General features: G+C 43.6%; 4 non-coding genes across 4 annotated transcripts; all 4 read right to left on the bottom strand.

The window, feature by feature from the left end:
• Positions 1–409: 409 nt before the first annotated feature.
• On the bottom strand, positions 410–481 carry trnap-ugg (transfer RNA proline (anticodon UGG)). Its single transcript has one exon. It is a non-coding gene; the product is annotated as a tRNA-Pro (tRNA).
• Positions 482–1,421: 940 nt separating this feature from the next.
• trnap-agg (transfer RNA proline (anticodon AGG)) lies at positions 1,422–1,493 on the bottom strand. Its single transcript has one exon. It is a non-coding gene; the product is annotated as a tRNA-Pro (tRNA).
• Positions 1,494–2,432: 939 nt separating this feature from the next.
• trnap-ugg (transfer RNA proline (anticodon UGG)) lies at positions 2,433–2,504 on the bottom strand. The gene has a single exon. It is a non-coding gene; the product is annotated as a tRNA-Pro (tRNA).
• An 11,748-nt stretch (positions 2,505–14,252) lies between these two features.
• trnap-agg (transfer RNA proline (anticodon AGG)) lies at positions 14,253–14,324 on the bottom strand. The gene has a single exon. It is a non-coding gene; the product is annotated as a tRNA-Pro (tRNA).
• Positions 14,325–14,970: the final 646 nt, after the last annotated feature.

Here is a 14,970-nt window from a genome sequence, read left to right on the forward strand (position 1 = left end):
AACCTGTTTGTACCATGTTCAGGCGATTTGTAATCTGTTCTATAAAAACCATGTGTATTTTTATATTTGTGGAGTTAGGTGGTCCGCGAGTTTTTTTTTATTGGTTAAGTGGTCCTTGGTATGAAAAAGTTTGAGAAACACTGCCCTAGACCAACGAACCATTACAAAATAAATGTTTGTCTGTCTTCCACACGATAGCCTGGTTAAATGACAATGGAAAACACTTTTCCATGAATTGCACTTTGTCCTCAATGAACACAGCTTGGATGAAAATGAATGGCTTCTCTACACAGAAGATGAGCCTTGATCATTATTTGCCCGAACTCAATATTAGGTTTCTAGCAGGGCACAGACACGAACAATTTTTGATACCTAAACTAAACCTGTTCCACACCTATGTAGATGTCTTGGGCTCGTCCGGGATTTGAACCCGGGACCTCTCGCACCCAAAGCGAGAATCATACCCCTAGACCAACGAGCCATGAAAATTGTGGTTTTTTGGTCTTCCCAACGATATTCTGTTTATTGCACTTTGTCCTCAATGAACATAGCTTGGATAACAATTGATGGATTCTCGACACAGAAGATGAGCCTTGATCATTATATGCCCCAACTCAACATAAAGTTTCTAGCAGGGCACAGTATTGGTCAAAATGTGAAGTACACATTGCTTCCAACGAACAATTGTTGATACCTAAACTAAACCTGTTCCACACCTATGTAGATGTCTTGGGCTCGTCCGTGATTTGAACCCGGGACCTCTCGCACCCTAAGCGAGAATCATACCCCAAGACCAGTGTTTTTCAAAGTGTGGTCCGTGAGTGCCCCCTAGTGGTCTGTGAGTATATTGGTAACATTTGAAATAAATACATTTAAGTTTTCCGCACTCTCGCAGGAATATTTCCGCAATGGAGCGAGCTTAAGTTTCACTTTTGATTGCATGATATAGCCCAGTGCAACACCTTCGTCACACATGTTGCAACCTGTTTGTACCATGTTCAGGCGATTTGTAATCTGTTCTATAAAAACCATGTGTATTTTTATATTTGTGGAGTTAGGTGGTCCGCGAGTTTTTTTTTATTGGTTAAGTGGTCCTTGGTATGAAAAAGTTTGAGAAACACTGCCCTAGACCAACGAACCATTACAAAATAAATGTTTGTCTGTCTTCCACACGATAGCCTGGTTAAATGACAATGGAAAACACTTTTCCATGAATTGCACTTTGTCCTCAATGAACACAGCTTGGATGAAAATGCATGGCTTCTCTACACAGAAGATGAGCCTTGATCATGATTTGCCCTAATTCAACATTAGGTTTCTAGCAAGGCACAGTATTGATCAAATAGTGAAGTCCACATTGCTTCCAACGAACAATTTTTGATACCTAAACTAAACCTGTTCCACACCTATGTAGATGTCTTGGGCTCGTCCGGGATTTGAACCCGGGACCTCTCGCACCCTAAGCGAGAATCATACCCCTAGACCAACGAACCATTATATAATAAATATTTGTCTGTCTTCCACACGATAGCCTGGTTAAATGACAATGAAAAACACTTTTCCATGAATTGCACTTTGTCCTCAATGAACACAGCTTGGATGAAAATGCATGGTTTCTCTACACAGAAGATGAGCCTTGATCATTATTTGCCCGAACTCAACATTAGGTTTCTAGCAGGGCACAGCATTGATGCCATTGTGAATTACACATTGCTTCCAACGAACAATTGTTGATACCTAAAGTAAACCTGTTCAGCACCTATGTAGATGTCTTGGGCTCGTCCGTGATTTGAACCCGGGACCTCTCGCACCCTAAGCGAGAATCATACCCCAAGACCAGTGTTTTTCAAAGTGTGGTCCGTGAGTGCCCCCTAGTGGTCTGTGAGTATATTGGTAACATTTGAAATAAATACATTTAAGTTTTCCGCACTCTCGCAGGAATATTTCCGCAATGGAGCGAGCTTAAGTTTCACTTTTGATTGCATGATATAGCCCAGTGCAACACCTTCGTCACACATGTTGCAACCTGTTTGTACCATGTTCAGGCGATTTGTAATCTGTTCTATAAAAACCATGTGTATTTTTATATTTGTGGAGTTAGGTGGTCCGCGAGTTTTTTTTTATTGGTTAAGTGGTCCTTGGTATGAAAAAGTTTGAGAAACACTGCCCTAGACCAACGAACCATTACAAAATAAATGTTTGTCTGTCTTCCACACGATAGCCTGGTTAAATGACAATGGAAAACACTTTTCCATGAATTGCACTTTGTCCTCAATGAACACAGCTTGGATGAAAATGAATGGCTTCTCTACACAGAAGATGAGCCTTGATCATTATTTGCCCGAACTCAACATTAGGTTTCTAGCAGGGCACAGACACGAACAATTTTTGATACCTAAACTAAACCTGTTCCACACCTATGTAGATGTCTTGGGCTCGTCCGGGATTTGAACCCGGGACCTCTCGCACCCAAAGCGAGAATCATACCCCTAGACCAACGAGCCATGAAAATTGTGGTTTTTTGGTCTTCCCAACGATATTCTGTTTATTGCACTTTGTCCTCAATGAACATAGCTTGGATAACAATTGATGGATTCTCGACACAGAAGATGAGCCTTGATCATTATATGCCCCAACTCAACATAAAGTTTCTAGCAGGGCACAGTATTGGTCAAAATGTGAAGTACACATTGCTTCCAACGAACAATTGTTGATACCTAAACTAAACCTGTTCCACACCTATGTTCTTGGGCTCGTCCGGGATTTGAACCCGGGACCTCTCGCACCCTAAGCGAGAATCATACCCCTAGACCAGTGTTTTTCAAAGTGTTTCCGCGGACCACTGGTGGTCCGTGAGTGCCCCCTAGTGGTCTGTGAGTATATTGGTAACATTTGAAATAAATAAATACATTTAAGTTTTCCGCACTCTCGCAGGAATATTTCCGCAATGGAGCGAGCTTAAGTTTCACTTTTGATTGCATGATATAGCCCAGTGCAACACCTTCGTCACACATGTTGCAACCTGTTTGTACCATGTTCAGGCGATTTGTAATCTGTTCTATAAAAACCATGTGTATTTTTATATTTGTGGAGTTAGGTGGTCCGCGAGTTTTTTTTTATTGGTTAAGTGGTCCTTGGTATGAAAAAGTTTGAGAAACACTGCCCTAGACCAACGAACCATTAGAAAATAAATGTTTGTCTGTCTTCCACATGATAGCCTGGTTAAATGACAATGGAAAACACTTTTCCATGAATTGCACTTTGTCCTCAATGAACACAGCTTGGATGAAAATGCATGGCTTCTCTACACAGAAGATGAGCCTTGATCATTATTTGCCCGAACTCAACATTAGGTTTCTAGCAGGGCACAGTATTGATCAAATAGTGAAGTCCACATTGTGAGAGAGATTTTCTTTTCAGCAATGTAGATGGAAGGAATGGAGGCTGGAGTCCGCTTTATATCAAACACTGAGTTTAATGAGAGCCAACGGCCGTGAGTGAGCTCAGAGCGTTTACACAACATGCCATGAGAAAACCCTCCAACTCACTAAAGCATTACACAGAAAACACAGACGATCTACCGGAGAATCCGGGAGGGGCCTCTATTTCGCGCGTCTTCTGATCGATAATTACAAACACATGGATCAAGAGACAAAGACAGTCTGTTAAAGTCCTCTGGCAGTTAGTCACAGTCCCCCAACAGGAAAGCGGAACCTTTAACCCTTTAACCTTTAAACTCTTAAACCCCTGCTCTAAGTTATAGCAGACCTATGTGAAACACAAAATGCTTTTTTGGTACAAACACATAAACAAAAATATTTCCTTCACAGATCCACGCTTTTATCAATTCATTGATAACCAATTAACATTAGTCTAAGAATATTTTCAGTCACTACTTGAATCAAATAAAACGTCCTCAGAGTTGGGTGGATTCCTCATTACATTAATTACATCAAAAACAGAATAAGATTGGAACAGCCAATCACAATGGTTGATACAGACAACCATAATAGAAAAATCATCTTTCTTCAGTGTTTGATTTCTTTTGTCAAAAAGCACAATAATAACACATATGCAATACAAAAATATAATAGTAAAATATATGTTTCAAAAACAAGATCTTTTATCATTTATCCCTCAGTTAATCTCATTCATCAAACACAAATTCAAATTCAGCTTACATCTTTAAAGATTTACTTCAAGGCAATTACTTATTAAAACACAATTAGAATGTAGGATTATAAGAAATCCAATTGAGGTATAAAATCAGAATCAATAGGGATTCAGTTAAAAATTCACAGTTAAGGTATACATTCACAGTGATGAATCGATCAATCTGTAATCTGTAAAGCTACAGTGTCCTCCATTTTTAGCATTACTTTACGTTTACTTCAATACACTTATTCAAAAGTAAGGCACTTTACTACATACATTTTATTCAAAATACATTTGTTCAAAAGTCTGAAAAGGAGAAGTCAGACATTTTATTGAAAACAACCTGAGAAAGGAAAAGTCAAAACATTTATTCTTAACAACCTGAGAAAGGAAAAGTCAAAACATTTATTCTTTATTCTGAGTGTCAACTTTAATCAATTTATCAATCGCTGAAAGGAGGTACCCAAGGTACCGGAACTGCCACGGAGACCCATGGGTCTGGAAGCTCGGCGTCGTACATCAACATTGTGTCATCTACAGTAGAGTACCCCACTAGCCTCTGTGGGGCCTGGAGGGTAGTCTTGGCAACCCTGCGTATGGCTAATTTAATTACAGTGATCAAACAGGTCACTAGGATTAACACAACCAAGATAAACACTGCAACAGTAACAACAAATTTAACCAACCCCGCTCCCCAGGACCCAAGAGTTCCGCTTAAATCCCCAAGTGTAAACCCATGAGTTTCATGCAATTCTTTTATCCCCTTAGCTGTGTCCTGGACCATATCCGTAACTTCAGGTGTGGCGTCAGAGACAAAGGAACAGCACTCTGCACCAATTACTTTACATGCGCCCCCCTGGGCAGCTAAGAGGAGGTCCAGCGCCATGCGATTCTGTAGTGCTACTGTCCTAACTTCCTGCAGTTCTTTATGTTCCGCTAACATCGCGATACTTGATACATTTAGATGATGCTCCACTACTTTGGACAATGCCATGATTTCCTGCTGACTAACATAAATGCCGTACCAAGGCAAAAATAGGCTCGCTACCTGTTGTCCTTTTGTAATGGACCTGCTGTTCCTGTGTAGAGAGGGAAGTATCGCTGCAATCTCATTTGCCTCTACTTTACGGATTAAAGGAATTAGGTAGGCTAGATAACAGGTGCCATAAAAAACGTCATATGGTACGCAGCCATAAGCCCGGTCGCCACAAAGTAAGTAAACTCTCTGTGGGAGGGGAATTCTGGCTAATGTTACCCTCACTATGGTATTACAGTCGCTGTGTCCCACATCCGGAGAGGTGTGAGATCCTGCTTCATTCTGGAAACAGATGGACACATTCTTCCATTCGTGTACTGAAATTGGCGGGACATATACTGAACAGTCACGTGTAGGGGCATTGCCTAAGGGTATTGGTTTCGTGCAATCATGTATTTTAACCTCAACGGAGTTCACTGTTCTGGAGCCAAACCAGGGCACAACTGTTACCAAAGCTTCAACCAGCAAAGATGCCAGGTGTGGTTGTTTTGTGCATGTTGGACTTGTGGAATTAACCGAACAATTAGTCTGTACCAGAGCTAACTGGAATCTGTATTCAAAAGCTAGGTTAATGTATTTCTTCACATATATTAGTTTTAAAAACATCAATCGTTTGAAACCGTCAGGCAGATAATTTGTATTTACTGTCTCAACAATGAGAGAGACTAGACCCTTGTACTGTAACGGTTTATCAGAGTCTGTTGGGTATGACGGAGTATAGCAGTCCTCAGCCTCATCGCTAATCCTAGAGTAAATTTCGTTCCAGTTGATTCATTTATAGTCTGCTCTTGCAAACGGGATTGGGCTAAACATGGGAGAATGCATGGATTCTGGCATATTTTGGCATAGCCAACAGTTGCTAATATTACGTTCATGGGCGTAGTCTAACATTAAGTTTACTGCAGAATTAGTTTTAGTTTGTTTAAAAGGAGCGATTAAGGCCTTTTTTGAAGAATCTACCTCACCTCCTGAGTGTTTACTTGGAGTGGATGGAACATTTGTTTTTTTCTCTGGTTCAGACAGGTCGCACACAGCAGCACCTGGGTCGGAAACCTGGTAAGCTGGTTCCCTATCTCTACATGTTACTTCATCCCTTATCATTGCCTTATACTGCTCTCTAGTGCAACACCACAGTTCTGGGGGCATGTTTTCAATGGTGTCGAGTGCCACTCTCACCTCTCCCGACGCCACTCCGTCCGTACGGTACTGGTCCATTGGATATAAGTCCCATGTTGACCCATCTGAGGGCACATAATATACAATAATACAGTTAGATGAATCACATATTGAAGCTGGACAGTTAAAAGAAACAGTCTCTGATTTGTGATCAGGGAGGGAGACAATCCTCCTGATTCTTCCTCCTTTTCTTTTTCGTTGTGTCTCTCGCACCATACTGAGTGTCTGTGTGGTGATTGGATACAACCTGTCCTTGTCGCTAGGCACTGATTTGCCCGTTGGTGTCGTTTTGCCCTCAGGGTCTGGGCCCTGAGTGGTCAAGTCGTCTGCGCTCGTAGATAAGAGCACCTTATTTTCTTCCTCAGACGGGCGAGGTCCCTCGCCACCTGTCGTTGGGATTTCCACAGCTCCATCTAGCAGGGTGACCTTGGCCAGGTACAGAAAACCCAGCATGACGATGATGATGACTGCCTTCACACGCCAGCATCCGGTAGAGGGGAGAGACGACATCTTGTAGCGTGAATCCACTCCGGTCTCCCTTGTACTCTCAGTGCTGTTCTGGTCACTATTAACACCTGGAAAGGACCTTTCCACCTGGGAGACAGAGCATCTTTTTCAAGAGATTTGATTAGTACATTATCACCAATCTGAAATGGGTGGGTGGGCTCCTCTCCCGGCTGGGGAAGCCTGTCAGCCACCTGCCTGTGAAACTTTCTCAACATGTCAGTTAGATATTTGACATAGTTAGTCATGTAATCCTCTGTCCACAAAAGAGTGAGTTTGTGGGGTGTTACTGGGGGGCTAGATCCTGCGAACATTACCCTTCCCATCAATACCTCGTGTGGGCTAAGCCCTGTCGTTGCATTTGGTGAACTTCTGATGGAGCACAGAACTAGCGGCAGTGCGTCTACCCATTTTAGTCCTGTGGTCAACATTGTTTTAGTGAGTTTCTCCTTTATAGTCAAGTTCATTCTCTCAACCTGGCCTGAGCTCTGTGGGTGATAGGGAACATGCAATTGCCATTTGAACCCTAACACTGTAGCTAGACTCTGGGTTATCTTAGAAACGAATGCTGGACCTCTGTCACTGTTAATCCCTGTGGGCACACCAAATATAGGAATAACATCTTTGAGAAGACACTTTACAACTGTTCTAGCGTCTTCTTTTCTGGTAGGGTAGGCCTCTACCCATTTGGAGAACTGGCACACTATTACCAAAAGATATTTGAATCCTTGGCATGGTGGCATATGTGAAAAGTCAATTTGCATATTTACAAAGGGCCCCGAGGGGGGCGGTAAGTGTTCATGCTGAATTTGACCACTTCTTCTTCTTGTCTGCTGGCATATCATACATCTGTCTACAAGGGTCTGTGTAGCTAGTGTAATGCCTGGAGCAAACCATTGGGACTTTATAATCCCATTCATCCCTCCTTTTCCTACATGTGATTTGCCATGTGCAACATGTGCCAAAACATGGAGGAACGAACGTGGACAGACCATCCGTCCGTCTGGGTGGAGCCACAAGCTGGACTCAGCGTCAAGTGTACAACCTCGTCTTAGCCATAAATCTTTCTCCCTAACATCAGCGCGGGCTTGCATGTCCGCGACATCATTAAAGGAAGGCAAAGAAATGGGTTCTGCGGGTTGTGTCAAGGGGCATTGGAGCACCATAGAAGAGGAGGAAACTGCTGCTTGTTTAGCCGCGGTGTCGGCTAACGCATTTCCGCGCGAAATAGGATCATCAGAATTTGTGTGAGCAGCACACTTAACTACTGCTAGCTGTGTAGGGAGCATGATAGCGTCTAATAGCTGAGCTACTAACGCATGATGTTGAATAGGCTTACCGGCCGATGTTAAGAAACCGCGCATTTTCCACAAGACACCAAAATCATGGCACACACCAAATGCATACCTGGAGTCTGTGAAAATGGTTGCAACTCTATCTTTAGCCAAAATACACGCCCTCAGCAGAGCATACAACTCTGCAGCCTGAGCTGACGTGCCATTTGGCAAGGCCCGGCTTTCTAAAACTTCCCAGTCATTCACAACAGCATAGCCTGCTAAGTGTACTGTGTCAGACGGCCTGCTCGCAGACCCGTCGGTGTATAGAATCATATCTGAATTAGGGATGGGAGTTTGCAACATATCAGTTCTGGGGGAAGAAGATATGTCAATCGTTGTGACACAGTCATGTGTGATTTCAAAATCTGGAATCGGCACCAGCGTAGCTGGGTTTAGAGGGGGAGAGCGTTTAAGTGTGATGTGTGGGCTTGAAAGAATTATCGCTTCATAACCAGAGCGCCTTGCTGCTGTCATATGCTGAGTAGCAGAGGTGTTCAGAATATGTAAAACTGCATGTGGAGCATGTACTACACAGTCACTGGCCAGTACAATGGGAGAGGATTGCTTGATAACAATTGCAACTGCGGCCACTGCTCGCAGACATGACGGCATACCGAGTACCACAGGGGAGAGTCGAGATGAGTAGTATGCAACAGGCCGGAAATTAGAGCCATGCTTCTGTACCAAGATGCCCGTTGCGAAGCCCCCCTTCTCATGGACATGCAGGTGAAACGGCTGATGGTAATCAGGGAGCCCCAGGGCCGGAGCTGATGTCAGGGCTCGCTTTAAGTCCTGAAAGGCTGTGTGCATGTCCTCAGACCATTGAACAATGTTAGGAGCAGCCTGCAGAGTGGCAGCACGCAAGACCGAGTCCATTGCAGCGTACTCGCATATCCAGTGTCTGCAATAGTTAGCCATGCCCAAAAAAGACAGCATGTCTTTCTTTGTGCGGGGTGGTGCCACTTTGTTCAAAAGGCAAATCCTTGCTGGCGAGAGGAGTCGGTGTCCATCCCTCAGAATGTGACCCAGGTATGTGACCTCAGTCTGGCAGTACTGCAACTTAGCCAGGGATGCTCTGTGTCCGCATTCAGAAAGTCTTTTCATGAGCAGAATGGAGTCGATGCGACATGCGTCCATGTTGGGAGAAGCCAGCAAGAGATCATCGGCATACTGAAGCAAGGTACTACCTCCTGTAAGGACCAAAGTGTCCAGATCTCTCTTAACCGCTGCTGCGTACACCGTAGGCGACTCGACGTACCCCTGTGGGAGGCGCGTGTATGTGATTTGTTTACCTTTAAAAGTAAATGCAAACAGATACTGGCTGTCTGGATGCAGAGGAACAGAGAAAAATGCTGAACACAAATCAATTACTGTGTAAAATTTTGAATCTGACGGCAAGGATGCAAGAATTGAATTAGTGTCAGGCACTATGGGAGCTGTCGGAATGACAATAGCGTTAATAGCTTGCAAATCTTGGACAAAACGCCACTCATCAGGGCGATTGTGCTTGGGAATTGGCAATATGGGAGTATTACAAGGACTACTTGTATATCTTAATACGCCTTGATCGAGCAGAGACTGGATGACTCCTTCAATCCCCAAAATGGCTCTATGGGGTAAATTGTACTGTCTGATAGCTGGCAATCTGGCATTGGCTTTAAGTGTGACTCTGTGTGGAGGGGCTGAGCAAACAAACCCCACATGATTTTTGTGTTTAGCCCATAATGTGGCAGGAACCTCAGAAAAATCTGAAGGTGGTCCGTATTGTGTGGATCCGGGTGGCTGTAGATGAAGGAATGTGCTTTGAGGGAGAGAAGGTTGCTCAGAGAGACGCAGCATGTAATGCTCCTCCCCTAGGTTAATCAGATCGTGTGTGTGTGTGTGAGAAGCCTTTGTAGCTCTCAGCAGAGCATGGCAGTGAGCTGCCATGACCCCCACTCCTTCAGGGTCACTTCCTGAAGTGACCCCTATTGCGAGGTGAGGAATCGTGTCTGCAGCATAAAGAGCCTCTTGTTTGGTTGTGAGCCTTAGGGGCAATGCGCAACCCTGGGGTCCAATAAACATAAAGTTTTCACATTCCAACTGATCTGAGCTGTTGCAAAAACCTCTTACTGATAGTTTATAGTCGTCTGATGGGTTAAAAGCAGCTGTGCAGTGACAATTCAATACAGGCCTCATAAGGGACATTAAAGAGGCACACGCAGGGGAAATGCTAGCAATTTTCTGAATTCCTGTTGTTGAAAAAACAGAAATCATGTTGAAATCTGGAAATGACCAACAATAAAGGTTGTCCTGAGATGATTGAATGAATTGGACAGCTTGATAGACTTTGCTGTCAGGAATAGTCAAAAACAATCCATCTGGAGTGCAATGTATTGTTGCTTGTAATTTACAAAGCAAATCTCTGCCCATTAGATTAATAGGACTTCCATCTGAAATAATGAAAGAGTGTTGGACATGTGATCCTTCAATTGAAATATCAGTTTTCTCTGAAACGGGCTCGGACATAGGGATGCCAGAAACTCCCATTGTTGTAACAAAATTATTGGTTGGTTCACACACTTTTTCTTTCGTACGCACAGCTGATAATGTTGCTCCACTGTCAATCAAAATGTCTACCGCTTTACCACTGAAATCAACGGGCATAATCGGATCTTCACGCGGGCTATTGGAAAGGCGAATTGTTGCTGCTTGAATGGGGAAATGCTGTGAATTTGACCCTATTTCTTCTTCTTGGCACCTCTATCGTCTATTAAATTGACTTTGCTGACCGTTTTGCCCCTGTTGAGCCTGCCTGACATCTTGACTTGTCAGGGGAGGGGGGGGCAGTAATGCAGGGTGTTGGCGAGGGGGCTGGGGAAGAGCAGGCAAAGGTTGTGCGTCCTGCTGTGGTTGCCAGCGCCGTCTGCATTGTCCTGCCCAGTGATCTGTTGCGCCACAGACGTGACACGGCATCACCTTTCTGGGATTTCTATTCTGCTGCTGTCTCTGATTTTGATACTGCTGTGTGCGATGTTGTCCCTGAAACTGCTGCGAGTTATCCACACTCTGATAAGCCTGTGTATTTGGAGGCAACTTTTGCGCAATTCTGGGGGTCAGAAATATCTGATTTTTGTACAACGCGCGTATTACTGCGAGGGTTGATTTCCATGTTTTAATTTGCCAATCCGGGGTAGCCATCATATACGCCTGAGCTGTTTCAGGGATTAAATTATGCAACAAAGTCTGTATGGCGAACAAATCATTGCCCTCTCTTTTAATGCCCGCATTATGATCCCAGGCTGTCATAAAACGCTGGAGAAAGTCTGGGACTATTTCTGTTGGGTTCTGTACGCAAGCCGTCACCAGTGAAAAATCTGTGTGCGTTTTGGCGCATGCTTTGATTGCAATAGCGGCCATCGTTTCGATCCACATATCCCGTGTTTGTGTCTCAGGCCAGTCACCCGCAGGCGTACAGGCAGGGAATTTGAATTCCTCTTTACACGTCGACCAATCTGCTTTATATGTTAGGATTATCAGCTGTTTAACATCATGAACCAAACAGTTATAAACTGAGCAGACATTGGTCAACCACGACAGATACTCATCTGGGCTTTTAGTCGGACTTGGAGCGTGATTTGTGACATCCATCACCTCAGCGGGTGTCCAAGGCTTATAAACTGGAACATCTCCTATCAGTATTTTCGGTGCTGTCATAGCTCCAGTAGAATTATTATCCTGAGATGTTTGCAGTCTTGTGATAATTCTATGAGGAACATAGTTCTTAAAACTGGTGCCGTACGGCGTGTTTGGAGCGTGTAACATTTTCGTTGCGGAGCCAGAGGCCGGCGTGTGTAATGGGCTGCTCTCTGGCGTTTCCTCTTCACTGTCCGCTGCACTGTGTTCCTGCTGCTCCCTTTCTCTATACTGTCCTTCCTGATATGTCAAACGATTTTTATTCATGATAGCTGCAGCTGACATTAATAAATCGTCCTCGGAGTTTCTTGCCCCGGAATTTGAGAGTCCTATCGTGGGAATCATTTGTGTGCAGAGAGACACAGCCTGCTTCCCCTCCAGCAGCCCTGTGTCCGTTAAAATGGAAATTAATTGAGCTGTACTGGGAGATTTGCCTTGTCTTTTCAGCCAATCGTACATGACTGATTTCGCAATGGCTGTGACGTCTTTTCCGTGTCTTTGTTTAATTCTGGACATGTTTTCTGATTTAACATCAAAAGCAGCCTCTAGGCTAAGCAAATGACAAGTAGCTGCGCATTTAGAAACTCGTTCAATCAAAGCTTTGAGTTCAATGGAGCCTCGCTCGATGCCAACTGACTTTTCATTTTTCCGCTCATCATAACCTCTTTTTTCTGCAATAGTCATCCAAGCTTTAACGCAGTCCTTCATGTACGTTGCATCCCAGGAGCAATTCGCCTCCTGTTCAATTAATTTGAACGCTTGCCACAGTACCATCATGTCAAAAGTGCCCGTTAACGGCCAATCAAACAGAATCTGTCCTTTTTGACTATTCTGTTGCGAGTGCTCACAAAGTAACGATGTGAACGGCATAACTTTAGTCCAATCCAAGCTTCTTCCGACAATTCCTGACGGCATATTAGGGGAAAACATGTGCGTGTAGTGGCTGTCTGTAATAGGATTCTTTGTAAGTGTCTTGGTGCGTGAAATATTGTCCCGCTTACCAACGGACCCGTTTGCGGAGACAGTATTACCCATGTTTAACGGTTAGTACAATAAAACAAACACTGCAATTAGACAAACAAACATAAAAACTCTCAACAACTCAGCCCGACAAAAACTCTTCCAGCCTATTTTAATCCGAATTAGGGAGACTTTCAGAGGGGCCACTAATTATGAGCCCTCTATCCTCATAATTCTCGTGTATCTGCAAACACAGCCAAATTCAGCAATTCATACAACATTCTCAAACCACACATTGGGCACTTTCTTTAGTTCAAAAGCGTCAATAATTGCGGATAATGCTGTATGCTCCTTTTTTCTGCATGCAGCTCTCCCCAGGGGGCGGAGAATCGGCACCTCAGCAGAAATGCTATTTATCCTCTGAAAGCTCCTAAATTCGGCGATTTGTTTAAATACAAATCTTGCGACATTGCTCTAATTCAGAAAATCCACTTTGCTGGTGCATCTCTCAAAAGTTTCTCTGAATATTTGTTGTGTGTAATTGCCTGGTGAGTTAATTCCAAGAAGCACACACAGAGGAGATCGATGAAATTCGATATTCCTAGGTTATCATTAGCCCCAAATATTCTCATAGTTTTCACATAAGCCGCGTTTGCTCGTAGACACCTGTCCCAGCAACAAACACGGGGAAATCGGCCAGGACAATATCCCCTTGACACCGATTCCTGAGGTTATAGATTAGCCTCCAGATGTAAATGAGTAGAGAAACCCAAAAAAAATGCAGCAGCTCAGTTCTCTCAGGTAATTTTAATACATCGTTGATCTCAAACGCTGGCGAGTCAATCTCAAAATAGAAATGTACTCACCAATGTTTGAAAGATCTGAAGGTGCCTGTTCGTGACGCCAATCTGTGAGAGAGATTTTCTTTTCAGCAATGTAGATGGAAGGAATGGAGGCTGGAGTCCGCTTTATATCAAACACTGAGTTTAATGAGAGCCAACGGCCGTGAGTGAGCTCAGAGCGTTTACACAACATGCCATGAGAAAACCCTCCAACTCACTAAAGCATTACACAGAAAACACAGACGATCTACCGGAGAATCCGGGAGGGGCCTCTATTTCGCGCGTCTTCTGATCGATAATTACAAACACATGGATCAAGAGACAAAGACAGTCTGTTAAAGTCCTCTGGCAGTTAGTCACAGTCCCCCAACAGGAAAGCGGAACCTTTAACCCTTTAACCTTTAAACTCTTAAACCCCTGCTCTAAGTTATAGCAGACCTATGTGAAACACAAAATGCTTTTTTGGTACAAACACATAAACAAAAATATTTCCTTCACACACATTGCTTCCAACGAACAATTTTTGATACCTAAACTAAACCTGTTCCACACCTATGTAGATGTCTTGGGCTCGTCCGGGATTTGAACCCGGGACCTCTCGCACCCTAAGCGAGAATCATACCCCTAGACCAACGAACCTTTACATAATAAATGTTTGTCTGTCTTCCACACGATAGCCTGGTTAAATGACAATGAAAAACACTTTTCCATGAATTGCACTTTGTCCTCAATGAACACAGCTTGGATGAAAATGCATGGCTTCTCTACACAGAAGATGAGCCTTGATCATTATTTGCCCGAACTCAACATTAGGTTTCTAGCAGGGCACAGCATTGATGCCATTGTGAATTACACATTGCTTCCAACGAACAATTGTTGATACCTAAAGTAAACATGTTCAGCACCTATGTAGATGTCTTGGGCTCGTCCGTGATTTGAACCCGGGACCTCTCGCACCCTAAGCGAGAATCATACCCCAAGACCAGTGTTTTTCAAAGTGTGGTCCGTGAGTGCCCCCTAGTGGTCTGTGAGTATATTGGTAACATTTGAAATAAATACATTTAAGTTTTCCGCACTCTCGCAGGAATATTTCCGCAATGGAGCGAGCTTAAGTTTCACTTTTGATTGCATGATATAGCCCAGTGCAACACCTTCGTCACACATGTTGCAACCTGTTTGTACCATGTTCAGGCGATTTGTAATCTGTTCTATAAAAACCATGTGTATTTTTATATTTGTGGAGTTAGGTGGTCCGCGAGTTTTTTTTTATTGGTTAAGTGGTCCT

The sequence above is a fragment of the Pseudochaenichthys georgianus genome, unplaced genomic scaffold (genome assembly GCF_902827115.2).
Source record: "Pseudochaenichthys georgianus unplaced genomic scaffold, fPseGeo1.2 scaffold_1620_arrow_ctg1, whole genome shotgun sequence".
Taxonomy (NCBI): domain Eukaryota; kingdom Metazoa; phylum Chordata; class Actinopteri; order Perciformes; family Channichthyidae; genus Pseudochaenichthys; species Pseudochaenichthys georgianus.